Source organism: Lissotriton helveticus, chromosome 3_1 (assembly GCF_964261635.1).
Source record: "Lissotriton helveticus chromosome 3_1, aLisHel1.1, whole genome shotgun sequence".
Taxonomy (NCBI): Eukaryota; Metazoa; Chordata; class Amphibia; order Caudata; family Salamandridae; genus Lissotriton; species Lissotriton helveticus.
The window spans coordinates 126517939-126540960 of NC_136061.1; the positions used below are offsets into that span (position 1 = coordinate 126517939).

At 44.2% G+C, this 23022-nt stretch overlaps 1 protein-coding gene across 7 annotated transcripts in view; it reads right to left on the bottom strand.

Annotated features, from left to right (window-relative positions):
* Positions 1-23022, bottom strand: part of LOC144822176 (GPI-N-acetylgalactosamine transferase PGAP4-like) — a 163158-nt gene that overhangs the window by 112919 nt on the left and 27217 nt on the right. The window contains exons 2-3 of one of the 7 annotated variants that reach the window (XM_078679361.1): positions 18625-18694; positions 18421-18510 (exon numbers count right to left, since the gene is read on the bottom strand). The exons of the other annotated variants lie outside the window; for them this stretch is intronic. The gene's annotated coding sequence lies outside the window, so the exon portion shown is untranslated. The remainder of the gene's footprint in view (positions 1-18420; positions 18511-18624; positions 18695-23022) is intronic. 7 annotated transcript variants of the gene reach the window in all.

Here is a 23022-nt window from a genome sequence, read left to right on the forward strand (position 1 = left end):
AAAGCACTCTATGCACTTTACAACTTAGACAGGATCAGCAAAGAATCCAAGAAATCTACAGTTTCTATTTACATGGGCAAGGAACTGCATAGGTATCCTTTACCAATATATCTCACCTTACCAATGGTAAACTGGGAAAGAAGCCTCCTATTTCGATTAAGGGCGGGAACAGTAAGATTCTTGTTGAGTTTTCCTCTAGGCTATCGGCTAAACTTAGAAAATACACCATGCCCCTGCGATGGAGTGAGTGCACAAACTGACTTGCACTTTTTCTTCTTTTGTAAATATTATTTAAAATATGTAAAATGGTTTTTAACTCCTTTTTTAAAAAACATAGACCCCTTTCTTGGGGGGGAATCTTATCAGATGCTGTTTTCTTTGGACAATGAAGAAATAGTTTTTCGCACTAGCACTTTTTTGAGAACTGCCACCCGAGCCCGTAATATGATGGCTAATCCTTGATTTTTCCTTTTTATAGCAATCTTGTTACACATGTCTGATGTCAATTAAGATTTATCCTTGTTTTTTCAAATTAAGATTTAACAAAATTTTAACAAGGATTTTATAATACCATTGTAAAATTGGGAATGTGCTTTTATGAATTCTTGGAATTCGAATAAAGATTTATGAAACTGAAACTGTTTCTTTAACAAAAAGTAAATTCCTGGACATGTGATCTAGAAAAAAATACGGACTGGTTATGAAATGCCACTGCAGCTGAAAGACTGCTGGGCTGGGGCAGAGGCAGTCACATGTCAAGCCCGTCCTGAAAGAGTGAAGGGTCGGTAAAGTCAGCCATGTAAGGTCAGTGCCTCTGAAATACAAGTGGTTAGCATAGTCAGTCACATGTCTGCCCAGTGATTCTGAAAGATTACAGGGGCAGAACCAGTAACAATTCAGGGTTGTGCCTCTGAAAGGCTTGTGGGTTGCAAGGCACAGAGTAAACACATCCTAGTAATCTATTTTCATACCAGCTGCTTAGATCAGCTCCAGGATCCCCCTTCAAACATGGGATTACATATTTCAGGTGAAACTAGTTACTTCGAGGTACAACTTTACAAATACTTTGGTTAAAGATATACAATTTCTACAGAAAGCTCCAATGGAAAAGCCCCATTTGAAAATGAAGAAGAAATGCAGGAATCAAACGTACCTGCGATGTGAGAGTTGACAAAAATGAAAGGAGAGATTTCAGGGTTGAGTGCGTTCTTCCCCGCAGATGGTGTCGCACCCCACAGATTGAAGAACTCTGCGATAAGGGGAGGGCCACATGTAATCGGGGCAGTCGCTATGGGAGGGTACAAACCACCACAAGGCGGGAAAAATAAAACAGATGCACCTATCACAAGCACTGATTTATGCATGGCAGGAAATGGAATCAATCAAAAGTGATGGCCATAGTTGAAGTTCGTAGAGCAGATAAGACCATGTCAAAAGACAGCGCATGCGCTGCCTAGGTTCGACCTAAAAAGGGATAACTTAACCGCGCAAACCATCCATCCTAAAACCAATTAATTACAATGGTGGATTCATGTCCATATTTGATAGAGTCAGAAAAGACTACATTACCTGTCTCTTGTAGAAATAATAGTAAGCAATACTGACAATGATGAAAAAGTGTAATCTTAAAATATGCTAAAACTGTCTGATAAGTAGAATGACCATGTAAATCAATGCCGTCTAATGGCATGCTGTTAACAACCCCAGATGCTAAATGCTGGTGGTGGAGTGGAGACTGAATACTGGTGGCGACAATAGACAAATGGCATAGTCAATGCAAGTAAAAAAAAACAAACAACAAGCACTTAGCTGTGAGGCTCGTCAATAGAAAAAGGGCAAGCGTTATCCCAGAGAAAGCAAGGTACCTGCTCTAGGCTACATCCTGGCACAAAGCAATAAGAAGAATCCCCTGAATTATGCACTGTATGAGGAAAACACCAGGTGCATTCAATATGTTACTTGGATATGAATGTGCTCCTGTGTTGCTCGGATTCCACAAGTTTCCATTTTCCTCCTTACTTGAGGTTTCCCACGCTGATAGGTCACTGATCCTCTCCTAACAGAATAATCGTGTCAACTGTGTGTTGTGGGGCGTTGTCACGCCTTAGTGGCGGAACATGCATTACATCAGTTTGCAAGCTTGCTGTATGACACTTTCTAATCTCAGACGAGAACATGCTTAGATAATGAATGCAGAGGTGCAAAGAATGCAGAGTAAAGTATTCTCACTGACACAAACCTCACTCTGTTAGACAAGTATTTTCTGAGGCACGCAACTCTTCCACTAAAATTCAAACTCTGCGAGACATAAGTTCCTGGTATAGGAGAGTAGTGTCTGCTTTCCTATGGTCACCCCACTTTTTGCTTTTTGCCTCACTGGTTTTCGACTTTAATGTGGCTGTGGGCCTGCTAATCAGACCCACAGATCAGCTGTTCTCTCTCTAAATTCATACCATGTACTTTAGGTACATCACCAATTGGGAAATGGGTCACTCTTATGAGACCCTGTACAGTGTACCATAGGTACCCAGGGCATAGGTGCACCCAAGGCCTACCAGGGGCTGCAGCATATCTTATGCCACCCCTGGCTGGCCATCCAAACTGAACTGGCTGATCACTCAGCTGGGGCAAGGTCGTGTAATCACCCCTTGCTTAGATATAGTATTCCTATATCTAACCTTATATCTAGACACATATACACCTATAAGTCACTCCTATGGCAGGCCTTAACAATCCTGGAGGCAGAGTGCTTGGTTTTATGTGAGAAGAGGCTCTAGCATGAGCTGAGCCTGTCTGCAGCTTTCGGAACCATGTCCTTATAGCTGTTCTAGGATATAGCCATACCATATACTCTTAAGTGCATTATGAAACTCGCGGTTAAATGCTAACTCTGGTTTGGCTTTATCCAAACATGTCGTGTAAGGTGTCATACGCTTTGGAATACTACCCCCTCGCCAGTTCTGGCGACGGCGGTAGCATTCCACCCTTCTAGAGGGAGAAGACATGTTGTTCCTGTTAATCCCAGTTAAAGTTAACCAGAGCCTCAGCATCACAAAATAGATGCTGCTGCCACAGACACAAGTCTGACCTCCTGCTGCTGGGAGTCCTTCCAGCGAGGGAGGCTTGGACAATATGTTTCCTGTCTTGGGAGGTGCTAGCCCCACCCCAGACAGGCCATAGTGTATTGGGGCAGGGAGGGCTGAATGAAATGAGACACTGCCTGGGGCACACAAGGTGTCCCATGCACAGCCCGGTTCAAACCGGTTGCTGGGGCACTCCAGCCCCAGCTGGCGTGAAACTGGACAAAGGGAAAGGGGTGTAACCACCCCCTTCACTGGTCCCACCCATAGGAGGGACCCAGCAGGTAATCCAGCCCCTCAGATTGGTATAAAGGTAGGAGCTGAGTCAAGAGACTTTAGATTTATCCTGAACTGAAACTTGTAACGAAACTCTGGACCTTCGACATTCTACTGCAACTAGAAGACTGAAGAATCTCCCTTGTGGTCAAGGAGTGACCACCCTGTACCTACAGACACCATCCAGCAATCTGCGGTTTACTTTGTCGACGCTCCTGCCGGAGCCCGAGCACCGAGTCCGACAAGAGCCAGACTTCCAGACTTCTTTGACCCCGATCCACAGTCCCTGCAAAGCTGAGACCCGTGGAGGCGACGAGAGACGTGGGACCGGCCATCTTGAAAAGCCTGCTCTTTGCTACTTGTGCAGCTTCTGAGGCATCCTCGTAGTTGTGTATTGGGGATTGAGAAGCCCCAGCCCCGAGCATCATCTGCACCGAAGATCAGCCCTCCACACTCCACGAGTTCTGCGTGGGGCCCTTCTGCATTTTCCTGCTCGACGCATCTGTCCGGTCGCTTTCCCGTTGGCTAGTGGCCTCTGTGACGACGAACCTTCAAATCTGAACCGCCTGCCTGGTTGCTCCAGGTGGGCCCCTGCTTCCCTGCAAAGGAGAGTCCCTATAGACCTTGCTGGTCTAACCCGAAGCGAGTATTCGATTCCTGCGTGGGTTGCATTTGCCAAGGCCTGTTAACTCCGATCCGAAAGCCGACACCGCCGACAGCGAGAGCCTTCGTGGGACAGTCCGTATCCAGCTCCTGGTCGTCGTCGACGACACCTCCTGGTCCACGTGGCTGCAGAGTCAAGCTTCACGACATCACCTGATTGCTTCGCGACATCGCCTGGTTCCTTCCTGGTCACTGGCTAGTGACCCAGACTCCCCTCTGCTTTCAGGTACTCTTCATCCTCGATCCGCTCTTGGATCCAACCGGACACTTCTCTCCTGGTCGCCTGCAGCATCTTTCTCCAAGGCTCCATAGGATTCAGCGACGAAACACGACACACTTTGACACCTATGCACCCGCTTCGTGTGGGTGAGGTAACGCGAGTACTTCGGTGCTCCTGTGGGTACTGACTAACCGAGTGTCTAAGTTTTAAGTAGCTTTCTCCTAGTCCATCCGGAAGTGCCCTAAAATAACTAGTTTCTAACTCTTACATTCCCATTCTAACTCTATGGTAACTCGCGTGTGTGAATAGACACTGCACACGCATCCCGTGGGCCTCCTGCTCCCTAACTCTCGCTAGTACAGCTTAGCCCCAGCGATTCCCTAGGCCCATGGCTTATCCTGGGTTTGTGATGTGGTTCTTATACCACTATTTTAGTATATGGTTTAGCGTGCCCCTAGGGCCCTACTGTATTTTGTGAAACTTATTGTATGATAATTAAGTATCTTGTTATGTGCTTGTGCCTCTGACCTCAAAGAGTTCAGAGGGTTGTGTTGACTAATAAATACATATATATTTTATATATAACCTGTGTGGTGTCCTTTCACTTAGTATTCAAGGGGTTACATATGGTAAAACAGCTTGCTTCACATGCTCTCTGAAGTTTTAGCCTAAGACTGCTTGTCCATGCTACCTCTAGGATAGCTGGTGTATAAGGTTGACTTTACAACCATCACCATAAGGGTTGTTTGGACTGATGCAAGGTGTTCACTAGAATAGTGATCACCATTTACCAGGCCAACTTCTCACATTGGTGGCAGTGGTGGTATAAGAGCTTGCTGTTGTTTTACCAATTGTAATCTTAAGATATCATTTGAAAGATCACATTAGGTACCTATAGGTACATATAACAAGACTTATAATACTTAAGTTCTACTGAACTTAGTTGTTGTAGACCAAAGGGCCTAGCACACCCTGACTACAACTCCTAGAGAGGTTTAGTAGATAACACTTAGTGTAGGTAGGGGCACACACCACACCTCACTAGATCGTGTCTCTGACAGCAGAACCAAGTGGATCTCTCCCAGTGGAGGCAGATCCTTCAAGGATACCTTCCAGATATGACACCCTAACTTTCCAAGAGCTCAGGCACGTGTGCACCTCTAGAAAGTTAAAACAGGGTTCACACCCGACCCTCAGAGCCCTGATTGAGCTCATGGAGGAACATGATGCTCTCAAGGCCTCTAAAGGTCTGTCAGTCAGTGGAGATGAGGTCCTGCCCTCAACAGAAGATGCCCCTGACCCTACTGTCATAAATGATGAGGAAGAGGTGGAAGAGGAAGATTCTGAAGAAGAGGTAGACAGCCAGGCCCAAGTTAGGAGACTTAGCCAGGCGAACCTAAGCCTATTTGGGGCTGAGAAGGGGACAGCCCCATTCAGGCCTGCAAGTGGACTTAGCCAGAGGTATAGGAGGGAAAGATCCCACTCCAGGGAATCTCTCCGCTCCAATGCTTCAAGGGGTTCTCAGAGGGGGATGACTTCTCCTCAGAGGAGAGAACACCAGGCTAGGATGAGGGAAGTCCAACTCAGAATTGAGAGAGAAGAACTTGCCCTAGCCAAGGCAAAACTTGCTCTTGCAAGAGAGCAAAAGTTAAGTGGACTAGAGTCCACTGGTGGCAGCAATATCCCTAAGGATAAAGACAGGTCCTATGACAATAGACACCTGAGTACGATTGTGCCCCCCCCTACAAAGTTGGGGATGATATCAACAAATGGATAACTGCTTTGGAGAGGGCCTGCAAAGTACAGTAGGTACCCCAAAGTCAGTGGGCAGCAATCTTGTGGCTCTCCTTTTGAGAAAAAGGAAGAGACAAGCGCCTCACAGTTAGTGATGATGATGCTAACAATTACATTGTCCTGAAGAGTGCTCTGATTGATGGGTTTGGCCTAACCACTGAACAGTACAGGTTGATGTTCAGAGATACCCAGAAGACACAGACTCCGGACTGGACTGATTTTGTTGATTGTGCCACTAAGGCTCTGGAAGGCTGGTTGCTGGGAAGTAAAGTTAAGGACTATACAGGATTGTATAATTTGATCATGAGAGAATAAATACTTAACAATTGTCAGAACCAGTTGTTGCACCAACACCTGATTGACTCAGATCTGACCTCTCCCCAAGAATTGGGAAAGAAGGCAGACAAATGGGTCAGAACCAGGGTTAAGCAGAAATCCCAGAACCAAGGTGGTGATCCGAAAAAGGCAGACCAAAAAGGTGGGGATCAGAAACCAAAAGACCAGAAGTCTTCTTCAGGCCACCAACAAACTTCTAATGAGGGGGGGTCCCAAAATTCCAAGAAAAAGAAGGAAGATGGCCAAAAGAAACCTTGGTGTAATTTTTGTAAATCCGCCTCTCACTGGTTCAGTGAGTGCACCAAGAAAGGGACAGCCCCTACCACTGTAGCCTCTAAGGCACCTGCACCCCCTAGTACAGTTAACAGTGGTAGTTCCCAACCCAAGGCTATAGTGGGGTTAACCATGGGTACGGAGATGGATTCTGGCCTAGTCAGGATTCCCACTCAGGCTGTTCTTGTCTGTGATGTGGACATGGCTATGTCCTCTACTGTGAGTCCCAGTACTCTGGGCAAGTACAGACTGACACCTTTGATCAATGATAAAATGGCTCAGGCCTACAGGGACACATGTGCCAGTGTCGCCATGGTGACACCTAACTTTCTGGACCCTGGACAGATTATACTGGGTGATATTTACCTGGTGACCAATGCAAGCAATGTCACTACTACACATAGTGTGGCAGTTGTTAACTTCTCCTGGAGAGGGGTAACTGGCCTCAAAAGAGTTGTGGTAAGTGCAGATCTCCCTGTGGAGTGTTTGTTGGGCAATGATCTTGAATCCTCAGTATGGTCAGAAGTGAAGTATAGGACTCATGCAGAGATGTTAGGCATATCAGCTCATGTCCTTGCTGTGACCAGGTCACAGGCCAACAAGTGCAAAACTGAACAGGTCTTGGATCCTGTAACTATGGACCAAGTACCACCCAAGAGAAAGAGCAGTAGGGTTAAGGCAGTGCCTTCCCCCCTGCCCTCAAGTGAAGATCAGCCTTCTCAGGAAGCTGACTGTGAGACCCCTGAAGGAACTGTCCTAGAAGAACTTGAACCTGGCCAGGTTGAGTTTCTTGGGACAGGGGGACAGGGGACCTTCAAGGGCAGACTTGAGGCAGGCACAGTTAGACTGCACCGCTCTTGAACCCCTCAGACAGCAAGCTGCTTCTGAGGCTGCTGGGAATGCTACAGGTACCCATAAAGTGTACTGTGATGAAGGACTCCTTTATTCAGAGGCTAGAGACCCCCAAGCCTGGTGCTTCCAGGAGGTTGGTCAAACCTCTGGCATTTAGGGGTTTCCTTCTTACCTTAGCCCATGATATTCCCTTAGCAGGACATCTAGGCCAGAACAAGACTTGGAACAGGCTTGTCCCTCACTTTCACTGGCCCCATTTGTCGCTCCTGTGTGACCTGCCAAGCCAGTGGCAATTCAGATGGCACAACAAAGGCCCCCCTTATACTACTACCTGTGATGGGGGTACTCTTTGAAAGAGTAGGGATTGACACTGTTGGACCAATGGATCCCCAAACAGCCTCTGGGCACAGATTTATACTGGTGGTAGTGGATCATGCCACCAGGTATCCAGAAGCTATTCCCCTAAGGACCACAACAGCACCTGTGGTGGCAAAAGCCCTCCTAGGAGTTTTCTCAAGAGTTGGCTTTCCAAAAAAGGTAGTCTCAGATAGAGGTGCAAACGTCATGTCTGCGTATCTAACTGCAATGTGGAAGGAGTGTGGTGTAAATTACAAATTCACTACACCCTACCATCCACAGTGCAATGACCTTGTTGAAAGATTCAACAAGACCTTGAAGGGTATGGTCAAGGGTTTACCTGAAAAGCTTAGGCGAAGATGGGATATCCTTCTACCCTGCCTTCTGTTTGCTTACAGAGAGGTCCCACAAAAGGGGGTTGGCTACAGCCCTTTTGAACTTTTGTTTGGGCATCCTGTAAGGGGAGCCCTATGTCTGGTGAAGGAAGGATGGGAGTTACCCCTCAAAAAGCCTAAACAAGACATAGTGGACTATGTACTTGGTCTCCGCTCCAGGATGGCTGAGTATATGAAGAAGGCTTCTAAAAACCTTGAGGCTAGCCAGGAACTTCAAAAGGCTTGGCATGACCAAAAGGCTGTGCTGACTGTGTACCAGCCAGGACAGAATGTGTGGGTGTTGGAGCCAGTGGCCCCAGCAGCACTCCACGACAAATGGTCTGGACCCCACACAATTGTTGAGAAAAAGGGATAAGTCACCTACTTGGTGGACCTTGGAACTTCCAGGAGCCACCACAGGGGGCTCCATGTCAACAGACTCAAAGCATATGTTGACAGGGCAGACATGGGCTTGCTCATGGCTACAGATGAGGGGCAGGAGGAAGAGAGTGACCCTCTCCCAGACCTGCTGACTCAGAACCCTGATGATGGTTCAGTAGATGGTGTGGCCTTAGCTGGCAGTCTCACTGACCAGCAGCAACAGGACTGCAGACAAGTTCTACAGTCCTTCAGACATATGTTTTCCTTGACACCTAGTCAGACTAACTGGTGCACCCATGAGGTGGATACTGATGACAGTCTGCCTGTGAAGAGTAAGATCTACAGGCAACCTGACCATGTCAGGGACTGTATAAAGACTGAGGGCAGAAAATGTTGGAGCTGGGAGTAATTAAGCCCTCAGAGAGCGCCTGGGCCAGCCCAGTAGTCTTTGTGCCAAAACCTCACACCCAAGATGGTAAGAGTGAGAGATGAGGTTCTATGTGGACTACAGAGGTCTCAATGCTGTCACCAGGACAGATGCTCACCCAATTCCAAGGGCAGAAGAGCTCATTGACAGATTGGCTTCTGCCAAGTTTTTGAGCACATTAGACCTGACAGCAGGCTGTTGGCAAATCAGGTTAGCTGAGGATGCCAAGGCCAAAACTGCTTTCTCAACCCCAGGAGGTCATTACCAATTTGTGGTGATGCCCTTTGGCTTGAAGAATGCACCTGCCACTTTCCAAAGGTTGGTGAACCAAGTCCTCACTAGGTTGGATGACTTTTGTGCAGCTTATCTAGATGATATTGCTGTCTTCAGCTCCACCTGGGATGTTCACCTGATCCACCTGAAGAGGCCCTGCAGAAGGCAGGCCTAACTATCAAGGCCACCAAATAACAATGGCGCTATTCACACTGCTGCAGTGGTGTCCTTTTTTAAACAATAGTGTTGCTGTTTCTGTAGCCTAAGTCGCAAATAACATCTGCCTTATTCCCAGAAAGCACCAGAGTCAGTCATTATTCAGGAAAACACTAGATGGCAGCATCCTGCTGTTTAATGTTAACTGAACTTGCACCGCTTTTCATAGAAAGGAGACAAAGATTATCATTACAAAAGTATGCACATCGTGCCCCATCGGTTTCCCCTCCCACCCTTTCCAAGCCCCCCTCTGACTTCGAAAACTGGGCAACAGTGAATTTGTGCTCGAAGGCTGTAAATGATAGGGCACCATTCTAGTAAAAAAGCCCTTTTCACTTACCTGTTGACGATGTAAAATGTTTTGAGGCTAAATGCTTCCCAGTGAGGCTGTAAAACACTGAATAACCTCAACAGTAACCAAAGAAGAAAAGGCAGCATGCACAAGGCAAACAGCAGGAGTGAAAAGCGCCACAATACCAAAAGGTGGTAGTATGCAGGAGCTTTGTGCCTGCAAATTTTGCAGCACTTCCTGCCATCAACGATGCTGTCCCCCTCATTGGTGCTCATTGGATATTGTGCTCCAATGGAAAAGCCCCATTTGAAAATGAAAAAGAAAAGCAGGATGCAAACGTACCTTCAATGTAGGAGTGGACATCAATGAAAGGTGAGATTTTAGGGTTGAGTGCCCCCCCTGATATGGCCATACTCACAACCTGGTTCTCAACATCTCCCTCACTCTCTCTGCTTGGAAAATAGCAGGTCAGTCCAATCAATCAATTTCATTTTTGTCAGAGGTTCAGAATTCATTAGCAAAGCCTGGGCTTCAGGAACCACCAAAGCTTACAAATCCGCTTGGGCATTATGGTAAAGCTGGTGTTTGGGAAAAACATCTCAATCCCTTTTCAGCCAATATAATCTATATTGTTATTTTTTTGGCAGAAGAAGCTAGTGGAAGCAAGTCCTATAGGACCATAAACCTGTACAGATTGGCGATTTTCTTAAACTATCCCTACATAAAGGGCAAACCAGTGGGAGACCATCCGCTCATCTGTCCACCCTTTAAAGGGAGTAAAATGTTCTAATCCCCCTCTTCAAAGTATAACAAATTGTGGGATGTTACTGTGGTTTTGAATTTGTTTATCTCACTGGCCAGACAATGTACTTCTTTCTTTAAAAATGCTTTCCGCAAAGCTTACTATATTATTACGGTTGATTTCTATTAAACGTTTGTCAGATGATAAGGCTTTAGATGTGTCTTCTCATCAAGACACATCAACTGGGGTAATGTTAACATTAAAAAACACACAAAGACTCAGTGTTTTATCCGTATTTCTCGGACCAACCCAAACTTTGTGCGCAGATTGTAGAGTTAACCTGCGGGAGGCGTTGGGGAGCTGGATCGGCGGCAAGGGACTGCCCTTTCGTCCCGCTGGTAAGGAGCCTGCGCAGCCGGGTGCGCGACTCGCGCTGCATGTCGCCACTGCAGTGAAGAGGGATCCATTGTTTCATACTCGTCGAGCGGGGGGCTCTCCAGTTTTCGCGCTCCAGCCACGATTTCTGGAGCTGTGTAAGAAGCCTGACCCTAAGATGGCGCCCGCCGGCTTTCATGGCCGTCGCAGGGTGGGGAGAGCTCTGTGGCCACGGATCTAGAGGTCATTGCCCACTGTGAGGAGGTAGGCTGCTGCACCCCACGTGAACTGCTGCTGATGAGGCCATGCCGGTTCACTGTCTTTGTCTCGGGCCCGCCTGACTTTAACATGGCGGCCGGGGTGGCTTGAACGCCCATAACAGTCTAGAGTCCCTGAAGCCTTCTCCCCCACCCCGGCACCAATTAGCATGCAACCCTGCAGGTGAGCTGAATCTTAAATCTTTCAACCAGCCCATGAGGATTCAAATGGTGGTGGGGGCCTGCAATTCGAGTGATTGGTTTGCTCCTGGGTATCGGTGGCATTCTGGGTACTTGCCTGACCTGCCTGACCTTAACACTGTGGCCAGAAGCTCTTTCACAACCCTAATCCTGGCGCTACTCATCCAGATGCAGGCGTGTCCCAGCCGGAGGCCCCCCTCGAGCGAAAGTTTAAAAATGGTTACTTGCTGTCTCCACGGTCAGAATCCCTTACCTGGCCCCAAGTTAGCTGCCACAGTTTTCCCTACCACCGGACTCCGAACAGACCTTTATCACATGCCCCATCGGCCTACGTGGTAGCCCCAGCTCTGGCTTGTTGTTTACTCCCCCCCCCCCCCCAACTCCCTCTCTTAACTCAATCCTCATTGCCTATGTATCTATTCAAAACTGTTTTTCCCGTGCGTTGAGACCTGAGCAACATGGCCTATGCCCGGTGGATTTGCTAGACAACTAATGAGGAGATTGGCCCTGGTTTCCCCCTCGACCTTCACCTATCCAGCCAGACATTGGACACAGTTCTTCCCTGTCTCCTTGCTATGGCTCCTTCTTCCCCTTCTCTCAACCTTGTTGTTTGTTTACTTTTCCCTAATACGCTATTGTAACTGATGTAATTTGTAACGCAATGTTCCTCTTGTTATAGCGCTCTGATACCTCCGGGTCTAGCCAGCACTACATAATCCTTTTTGATGTACCTTGTAATGTAACGATCCCCTGGTTAAGCGCTCTGAAACCTCCGGGTCTAGACAGCGCTATATAGCCTTCTCAAATCAAATGGACTAAAAACTGGTTTTCCTGATCGTTGATACCTGAGCAACATGGTGGAGCCGCTGCTAGACACCTAATGAGGAGATTGGCCCTTGGTTTCCCCCTTGACCGTCACCTACCCAGCCGGACATTGGGCACAGTTCCTCCTCGTCTCCCCACTATTACTCCTTCCTCCCCTCCCTCCTACGAATTCTTGAAAGATTGTTCATGTACCTTACTGTACCTTACTATGCTCTTGTATCTGATGTAACTTCTAACGCAACGATCCTAAATGTAAAGCGCTTTGATACCCTCTTGGGTCAAGTTCGCACTATATAAAGCTTTATAAATAAAATAAAATAAATTAAAGTTTATGAACAACAGACTTTTGATCTCATTCTCAACTCTTAATTCTTTTCCGGAAACCCCATAATCCAGTTTCTACCACCACCCTGGCCCTTTGGGTCAGATGGGTTATGTCTTTGGCATGCATTGAAACCCCTGCTTTTGGGGCTCATTCCGCCAGTAGTGGCATGGCCCCTAAAGCCTTTCGGTGTGTTCCAGACCAGAGGACATTATGAGATCAGCTGACTGATCTAACCATAAGATATTTAGGACATTTTATTGTAATACTGCCGCTTTTGTTGTAATCAACATGCTTTAAACAAGTATAATAGGAGGCTCTGGTCTTGACATAGCATTTAAATGTTTCTAGTAATTTATGACGGAAAGTCTTACTTTTATTAAAGATATGGAGGCAAGTATTATCACCCCTCGACACTTGCTAATAGGTGTTTCTTTCCCTCCCTGACAGCGGCTATGGGTTACCACCTGCTTTCTCTTAAGGACGTCACAATACCCGATGGATTCTCATCTTCAAAGAATACGTGGACGGATCTCTAGGGTGTTTGTGCTCCTTTTGCAGTGGATTCTTCTAGGGGTTTTATTCTAATTCATTTTTGCCAAGAACTCTTCACGTTTACTCTAGCTTTTTCTATTATGATTATGTTAACTATATTTACTTGTTTTCTGGTTTTTCAATTTAACTTCTCACACAAGAAAAGAGGGCTGATCGCTATCAAGTGAGGGGTTATACAGGTTACTGGTGTCCTAGTGAGGATTACTATACTTATGTTTTTCTATCTCATTGGCTAGTCTGTTGCTAAGCCTCTTGGAATTTGTAGTTCCATTGTTCTTGGCGGCTTCTATTCAAATAAAGGCAAGATTCGAGATGCATAATACTTGCCTCTGTGTCTTTAATAAAATTAAGACTTTCCGTCGTAAAATACTAGGAAAAACAAAATTTTTTTTAATTCCTAAAACAGTGATTCAATAGACTCTGTAGCTTATCCCAAACAAAAGTTACAAAAACAGTGTTTTAATTGTATTTTAGTTTTCCTTATAGAAACAGCTACAGCCTTACATAGTGAAAATGGCTTTAGAGGGTAGCAAGTGTAGGCACACAGCAACCTTAAATTCTTACAAGTTCATATTTATAAGTAGTAGGCACTTTATGGGCTACATGGCCTAACTGGGGGTGTCTTATTTAAATAAAGAATAGGGCTCCTTCCTGTCAAAAATAATTATTTTGACAAATCTGCCTGCAATTTTAAAAGCTGCAGCAGTCAATCTAAACACATAGAACTGAGGCCATGCTTCACTGGTTAGCCTTGCTGATGGCACAATACATGCTGCAGTCCACAGGTGACATTTAACTTCCATGCCTTTAGCGTATTTTCAGGAAGTTAAACATGGCAATTGAGGATAGACCAATTTTACATTTGATCGGTCAGAACACATGCACTGGGGACTGGACAATAGTACTCCGGTATGCAGAGTTTAAAACCCAGCATCAGTCAATAAACTATCTCCCCAACATAGTCACCTACCCTGCCGGTCATTGGCACACTTTACTTTGTTTCTCCGTTTGGGTCTCCTACCTTCCCACCCTTTCCGACGACTCACCGAGGTTCTTCCGATGGCGGACTCCAATTTCTGCGCACCATGTTGCCTGGTGGAGATGACTGGTGGCTTTTGAGGGGGATGAGATTGGGATCAACTCTCCGGCTGTTTCTCCTGACCTTTCCATTTCCAGAACCTGCCTTCTGGACCTGAAACATGGTCACCTGGCACGTATGTTCGGTCTCCTCCTTGTTAGTCACTGGCACTCTGCAATGAACTATAATAGCGGTTCTTAACCTGTGGTCAGGGGACTGCTAGGGGTCCCCAAAACCTACTCAGGAAATTCAAGACTGCTTAGAGAGCTAAATAATAAACAGAATAATAAAGTTTATTTAAATAAAGAAGCATAATTTTAAATATTTAAACTTGAAAGGAATTTGAAATTGGGGGCTAAAAACGCAGTTGATATCTTCAGATTGATTTAGTTGGAGAAGTGCAAGTACAGCAAACAGAATATAATATGGATGATGGGTAGCCTCAATTGAAATAAGAAAAGCTCCAATCTTTCCACTAAAATTAAAATGTGTTTGTGAATTAAATATTTCAGCATTTGTCTAATTGTTTGATGAATGCTTGAGTCTGTATTTGTGTATATTGTTTTGAGGTTCTAATCATTGAAATTGCTTTTGACTGGGGTCCCTGACTTCCAGTAATGACTCAGTGGAGGTACCCGGATTCCAATAATGATTCAGTGGGGTCCCCAGATATCAGTAATCAATAAGTGGGGGGTCCACTAAATCAAAAGGTTAAGAACCACTGTATTACAACGTTACACTGCGTGCAACTAATTGGTGCCTAAGCGTCACATCTTTCATGGTTCATCGGTGCGATGCTGACACCTCAAATACGATTTTAATAGACCAAATACACACTTTTTAGAGCTGTGTGCTGTGATATGTGCTCAATTGTATAAATGCTCCTTATTAGTACCGGTGTTTGTCAGAGGGGAGTGCGCTTTATCATCATAGGATATTCCATTCCATTCCAACAAACTTTATTTCGGTCGATGTAGACCATTAAAAAGTAGATAATAAGAGTAATAGCAGTGAAAACGGATGACAAAAACCATTACATACAAATAAGATAAAAACAAAACTTGCATGTTTGGCAACATTAGAGTACATCACTTGTTGGAAGATTCATGGGTTTCAAAGCTTTTTATCGACCTCCACCATCTACCACGTCAAATACCCTGAGTAGGGCCACAGCAATCATAAAAAATATCCACCTATCATTTTGGTGTGATCAAGTTTCAGTTCATCATTAATGTGGATTGTTAGAAAATGGAAAGGGTTAAAAGTAGGTTAAAAAGGTTAAAATGATTTAGATGTAACCAATTGTGTACTAAAAGGGTTTTATAATTGCGGTGGCGAGTTTAACAGCACCCGACAATGCCACATGGAATTTAAAAAACTGGACACAGCAAAAACAATGGGTGGGTGAGTATCATATCTCAAAATTCTAAATGCCTCCTTACACTACCTACACCCCAAATTTCTGCAAAGTGGGACGAGCCAGCGCCAGCGCCGTCTGGCTATTTTGTAGCCAGGACAAAAGAAAAAAACATGAAGCTCTGTCTCATCGGCACAACTGCAAGCGGGGCACCCGCGGGGTGGATTTTTGCCATTTGTTGGAGAAGGCACATAGCAGCAAGGTCCCTGTTCTAAACTGGATATATAGCTTCCTTGCCAGGGTGGGTTGGATATCATCCAGAAAGGGCTCAAGCAGATATCAGCTTTAATGCTAAAAAATAAATAAAAATAAAAAATAAAAAAATCAGCTGTTAGGTGACCAAGTCCAGTGTTCCCCTAAATGTCTCCTAGTTTGAATGATCTGTAGGCTCTTACTAGTCTAGTCGCGAGATTGTCGGGCACGCAACCTCAGGGTTACTCCAGAAACTTGGATTACCCAGCCTACAGCATACATCCCTTATATATGAAAGCCATGGTAATTTGCCCACACCCGGGAGACACAGTATCTCCTTTAGCTCTGACTGGTAGACTGCTAGTTCCGGGTCACTCACAGTCTACGCCAAAATGTTAGTGGTCTTAGTCCAATATCCTCCGCAATAGGTCTGATTCCTAAATCCAGGCATATGGGAATGAGAGGGGTGCTTGGCGGAAGGCCTAACAACTGTCTCATAAAGTTATTCTCTGTTTTAGACAGTCCGCCAAAGGGATGATAACCCCATAGTTCGGGCCCCATACATTGAAGCACCCCTGGCTTGTACTTTGTAAATCTCAGCCAGCCGGTTTGTGGGAGGAGTTCCTATATATTTTTGCTAATCCACTCACAGTCTGTGTTAGCTTGAGACTTGCTATGGCTAGTTGCGGAACCCGCTCGAATGTTTCAGACAGTCTAACACCAAGGTAGTCAAAAACAGTCACCCTCTCAAGCAAGGTACCATTTTGGGAGGGATTTGGGCGGGATGTGTTGTCTGGATTAAAGACCATAAATTAGGTCTTTAATGTGTTAATCTCCAGCCCCCTGTTTCTGCAGAATGTAGCAAAACTGTCAAGAACCCTCTGGATGCCCTTAGGCGACTTAGATAGTAGCAAAGTGTGGTCTGCAAACATCATTGCTGGCACTTTACTATGTCCCAACTTTGGGGCGTCGTTATCCTTTACCTCATTTAATTGGGCAACCAGAGCGTTGATGAAAAGACAAAAAAACAGGGTAGGCACAAGCACACAAGCCGTGCTCCTCTATTAACTGGGAAACGAGGGGTTAGTTCCCCAAATTTCCTGTGCCTTATTTGGGCAAAATTGCCCTCGTGCAGTCTCCTTATCAATATTCAGTTAACTACAGGGAACACAGAGATGTAACTAAAATCATTTAGATTTACAGTGGCAGGTACATGCTTGTGTACATTTGATGCAATATACAAAAATTGCCTAGATCTCTATTTTTACTTTTTGGGGAGCTGTAACAATTTTAGGCCCAGCAAAACACATTTCTTTATGTTTCACCTATTATTTATTTATACGATTTGTAAATTCTTATCTTTTTTTTATCAAAAATAAATTCTATTTGAAAAGGAAAAAATGATACAAAGTTTACATATATTTATAACACATTATTTACCACCACATTAGACTAGACAACACATTTTACATCACTATTATTCACAAAAAAATTAAACATTCAATACACACACAATTATGTCAACAAAAAAAACACTGAATATCTTATCATATAGTATGAATAACTCAAATTCATAAAGAGCATGTACTCAATAAATCCTTTGTTAAGGTATTTACAAGAAAAAATCAATTTGCTTTTATGCTCTTTGTTGAAATGCCGACGCGTTTCGAATCATAGGGTATCCTTTCCTAGATGCTCATCAGGTCTCTCTATTTTTCTTGTTCTGTCTTTCTATAAAATATAGACAAGAGCGGATTTTTAGTTGAAAGTGTTCATATCATAAAGCTCTTTATGCATTAGCTCTTAATTACTGCTCTCTGAATAACTTTTTGAGCTGAAAGTTTTCCATCTGCTTATGTTTCTTGAATTCGTTTATCTGCAATTTTCTTTATTTAAGCGGAGGTTCGTCTGATTAGGACCCAGAGATATTTTTCAGAAGACGCTGTACATTTTTATTTGGAGTTTCTCCTACCTTAATCTTATTGGTGTACACTTCTCATAGTTTTCGTGTCGGTGGACCCAGTGATTCTGTTCATAGTTTAGAAAAAAGACTTAGGGCCCTATTATGATCCGTCTGCATGGGCAGCGGCGGTCCCTCCATGGCAATTAGGATGTGACCGCCACCCTGGCGGTCACATCCTGTATTTTTAACATTACGGCGGATGCTGCTTCAAGCAGCACCCGCCGCAATGTTAAAAAATGCATGTTTACCTTTGCATGCACGAAGCTGCAGGCACCGCGTGGTGCCTGCCGCTTCGTGCACGCAAAGGCGGGGGGTACCATAGGTACCCCCCATGTGCAACCCCCACGCCCCCTTCACCCCTGGGGGGAAGGGCATAGGACCGCAGACATCTTAATATGCCTGGCAGTGTCTGATAGACACCGCCAACCATGTTAGAGCTTTTCCGCCGCGGTCGGAAGGCGACCGCGGCGGAAAAGCTGCGGACGGAAAAAAATATCCCTCTGCCATCCTAATCTGGCGGGGGGTATTTCTTCAGTCCGCAGCGGATAAACCGCATCCTCCGGGCCGGAGGATGCTGATTATCCGCAATCATAATGGGCCCCTTAATTTTAGTTTCACTAAGGAGGACTCGTTTTAGCCAGTGCAGTTGCCCAAACACTCCAAACAAAAAGGAGTTTACCTGTATACTTTTTATTTCACTGCAATGTGGGGGCCTGCTACTTCCGATAATCTTTATGCTCGGCGCGGAGCCATGTCAGACTTTCTGTACCTGAACAGAGAAACCGATTATTAATCTCGGTTTAGCAACACTGTTTCCCTCGTTTAAACATGGCTCGTAGAAAGCCCAGTAGTTTATCTGTTTAATTTTTCTTCTCACGCCTACCTTAATCTCGGCGTTGTCTCAGCTTCGGTCGCAGACCCTTTCTCTCAGTTATCACGTGCTTGCGTGCTTTCTGCAACAAACGCAACCCATTAGGCGGAATACTTTGCACGTCCTTACTTAGAAAAGTAGCGCTTTTTAATTCTTCGTTTTAGGTCTTACCTCCCAGTCTTGCAGCTCGGCACCATGTCGCTATCACGGCAGACATTTTCGAAGCGGAGTTGGCAATTTTAGGGGAGGGGAGAGGAGAGAGGGGCGGCGCTTGGTGTCATAGCTCATTCAGTGCATTCTGGGTTATGGAGTTCAAACCCAAATTAGTTCTCCTCATGAGCACGGGTTATCCTTATTTTACAGTTAGCTTCATTTTTAAGATAACCGCGGCTACATGTGCTTAAACTCTTGCAATTTCTGACATGCTATTCAGTCCTGTCAGTGCGCTATTACATTTTAAAATAAGGTACGCTTCTTTTTGAAGTAGCAGTTTTTCAGTATTTAGTGCATATTTAGTTGCGATATTGTTGTTAAAACCGTCCATTTGAAATCGGTCTCCGCATGTTTTTTGTCTACAAAGTGGTCAACCATTGGAGCATTTAGGACCTTGTTTTTCAGCCTGGATCTATGTTGGGTGATCCTTGTGTTTATCTGCTGACTAGTCTTCCCTATATATATTTTGGGGCATGGACAGATAATGGCATATATGACATTTTTGGTCCGACAATTTGTAAAGCCTGAGTGTCTCCACATTATTCCTTCATGTGTGAATTGTGAGCCCTCGATCGTATTGGAACAAGCTATACAGTTTCCACATCTGTGGTGTCCTTCAACTGGCTTTAACTTCCATTGTGTGATCAAGTCACTTTTGGGGGAGGTAAAAACGCGTCAGCTCTGATTAACTGTTGACCTGTGCTCTGGTTTTTCCGCACTGCAAAGATTGGTTTAGGAAAAGGACATTCAAGGTTCTCAAGGAGATGCCAATTTTTTAATACAATTTGTTTAAATTTATTAGTATCTGGGCCGAATGTAGTTACGCACACAAGTGTATCGAGTGTCTTCTTTCTTTCGCTTGTAACAGGGAATCTCTTGGGGTAAATTTGGCCCTTTTAAAAGAATGTTTCAACAACTTTTTTGTGTAACCTTTTTTGTTCATATCACTACAAAATTCAGTAGCGTGCCTTTCGAAATCTTTTGTGTCTGAGTAATTTCTTCTTATTCTCAGAAGTTGGCCATATGGCATGTTGTCTTTTAGACTTCTAGGATGTGCACTCCTATGATGTAAAATGGTATTCCTATCAGTTTCTTTTGTGTACATTTGATAGCATTTATAAGGATGATACTTAATTCAAATATTTAGGTTCTGCCATTTTACCAACAAGACATCATGTCAATAATCAGTAAAAATTCACTCTGCATCAGCAGTCCACAAGTTAAGTAGATTGTTGACGTTCATCACGCACTTGTTAAAGGTATACCAGTGCAGTTATTCTCAAGCGTGATGTATCTTAAAACATTTGTAATGACTAAGGCCATTTGTAGGTGCTAAAGAGAGGTACAGCATACAATCCAAAGAGCCATTGCTTGAGCAGGTGATGTGTCTCTATGGGGTTCAAAATACAGTTACTTTGCAGGCTCATGGAGAGCCCGATTCACAGAACTAACTCAAGACAAAATCCTAAGCTTACTACCATTTTGGTATTCACAGAAGACACTTACTCATTTCGGTATTCACAGAAGTTAGGACTCCTAACTTTAGGACTCCTAAATGCCTTCTGTGAATACCTAAAGTCTTAAAATTAGGATTGTTCTCAGTTTAGTAGTAGTAAAGTTAGGAGTCCTAACTTTACTACTACTAAATTGAGAAAAATCCTAATTTTAAGACTTTCGGTATTCACAGAAGGCATTTAGGAGTCCTAAAGTTAGGAGTCCTAACTTTACTACTACTAAACTGAGAAAAATCCTAATTTTAAGACTTTCGGTATTCACAGAAGGCATTTAGGAGTCCTAAAGTTAGGACTCCTAACTTCTGTGAATACCGAAATGAGTAAGTGCCTTCTGTGAATACCAAAATAAGTAAGTGCCTTCTGTGAATACCAAAATGGTAGTAAGTTTAGGATTTTGTCTTAAGTTAGTTCTGTGAATCGGGCCCGGAGTCACTGACTTGAACCCAGGAATCTTGCACAACAGTGGGTGAAGCATAAGTCAGTGGCATACACCAGTTGGACACTGAGGGTGTGCAGCATTTTCTGATTTTGGTAGACTTGCTCACTTCACAGTGGGAGGACCAGTAAATTGTTGATTCAGTTGTTACATTTGATGTTCAACATGTATTGTAGAACTCCCATGCACTGTCTCTTTAAGTACTGATTCTATGGAATGTTATCATATGGGCATTTGGATGGGGGCTTCTGTAGGAGAGCAGCACTGGGAAGTTGCTTAATAAATCTACTACTAAATCTATGCTTTGCTCTGGATTTCGTCTTTTAAGAGATCTTAACAGCGGTTTATCGCCCCTAGCACCTTTGGGAAATCTGCTACTTTATAAAATACTTTGCCCACTGGATGAACTGTCTGTGGTTCTGTAGGAAATATAAGCTGGTCAATGATATTCTGCAGTGTATTTATGATCATAGGAAGTATTTTCAAAAAGGTGGGCTGTGCTAAACTAGGTACCATGCCTATTGTATGGCGGAATACGCCTGTGCACAGAAATGCAATACTGCAAGTAATTTCAAAAGTGCGAGTATGGCGTTGTGAAACCAATGTTCATCTCAAATATATTTCCAATGGCAGGAATGACCTGCTGTATGATCTCCATGTTGAGATGATACATGGTTAGGGCCTGAGACGGCATCATATTTAATGGAATAGGTTTTTACCTAGTAACCTTTTGTGTTCACCTCCATTAATGGGGGTAGTTTTGCTCTTTGGCAGAGAACAACCTGGTTTTCTTGATCCAGCAGAAGAGAATGTTGCATCAGTATTGGAATCTGGTTAATTGAAAGGAAAAGCTGCACAAAACGTATGTCCATGTGGGACTCTTTTATAGGCCTAGGAAGTTCAATTTTGGAAATTGTTTGGGTTCGTTGCCATTGTAGCACTCTTTAGATTTATGATATTGTCAAAATATTTCCTTTACATTTTTGCATCTGCATTGCATTTATTTGGATTTTCATGTGTACATTGTGAAGGTTTCAACTAAACAATTGTCATTTCTGCGGAATTTTTCAAGATTTCTAGATTTGCCTGGCTGCTTTTAGCCATAAAATCTCATGCTCAACTTGAGTAGCTCAAAGTTGGAATCGATTGAAGCTTGCATATGCAATTAACTGCAGCTGCTTTTACCATCCAGTTATAGCACTGCTAAAACTGCATCCACTGCAAGCACATTGGATATGTTAAAATCGTATGCGCATATATCGTGACCCAGAACATTGACGGGAGGCATTCTCTTTTCCACCTGTTATACAGTTATTACATTTAAACTCATAAGAGATACTCCCTCATGAGATAGTAATCACTAAGATTATATGAGAAATAAGCATTTGCAATGCAATAGGTCTTGCATTTACACACGTTTAAGCTAATATTGGCATTGTAAATAACAATGCCTTTTATTTATGTTTGAAAAAACAAAAACAAAAATAAAAGGTATTGTCATCTGCAATGTCAATAGCTCAAACTCGCGTAAACGAGTGACCTATTGCAAATGCTTGTTTAGGTAAAAGTGCCTGCCTTTCACCACAACAGAACCAAGTCTCGCTTGACGTGCCTGGGTCTAGCCCTGCCTGTGCCCCTCATCTGAACTTTGAGGCTGGGGGTGTTGGGCTATGGAAGCTGCCGAGGCGGAGCCTGTGCAGTGTTGCTGTTCGGGACACCGAATGATCTTAATTTAAGCACATCCAGCCCCTGGCCTCTCTGCAGACCACAGAGCGATGGTTACTGTGCTGGTTGTAATTAGGATATTATAGGAGTATGTGTTTCTGAGGGAAAGAGTGAATAAGACAGAAAAACATAAAGCGGCCATTTTGAAGTGGAGTCAAAACGAAGTACACGCAGAAGAAAACAGCAAATGAATTAAATAAACAAGCGCGGCCGCTAAAGTGAGCGGACCGCGCTGCAAATTAATTAAATAAACAAGAGCGGCCGCTAAAAGTGAAAGCAGCCCGAGCTTCAAATTAATTAAATAAACAAATGCGCCCGCTAATGTGAAAGCGGACTGAACTGCAAATTAATGAAATAAACAAGCGCGGCCGCTAAACTGAAAGCAGACCGTGCTGCAAATAAAAGAAAATATCATAATAGGGCTCTTAGATAAGATAAAGCAGACCGTGTAGCATGACCAGTAAAACGTCCAGTCCTTATGGGCAGTAACAAATGGAGACAAGGCGGTACCAAGGAGGGAAT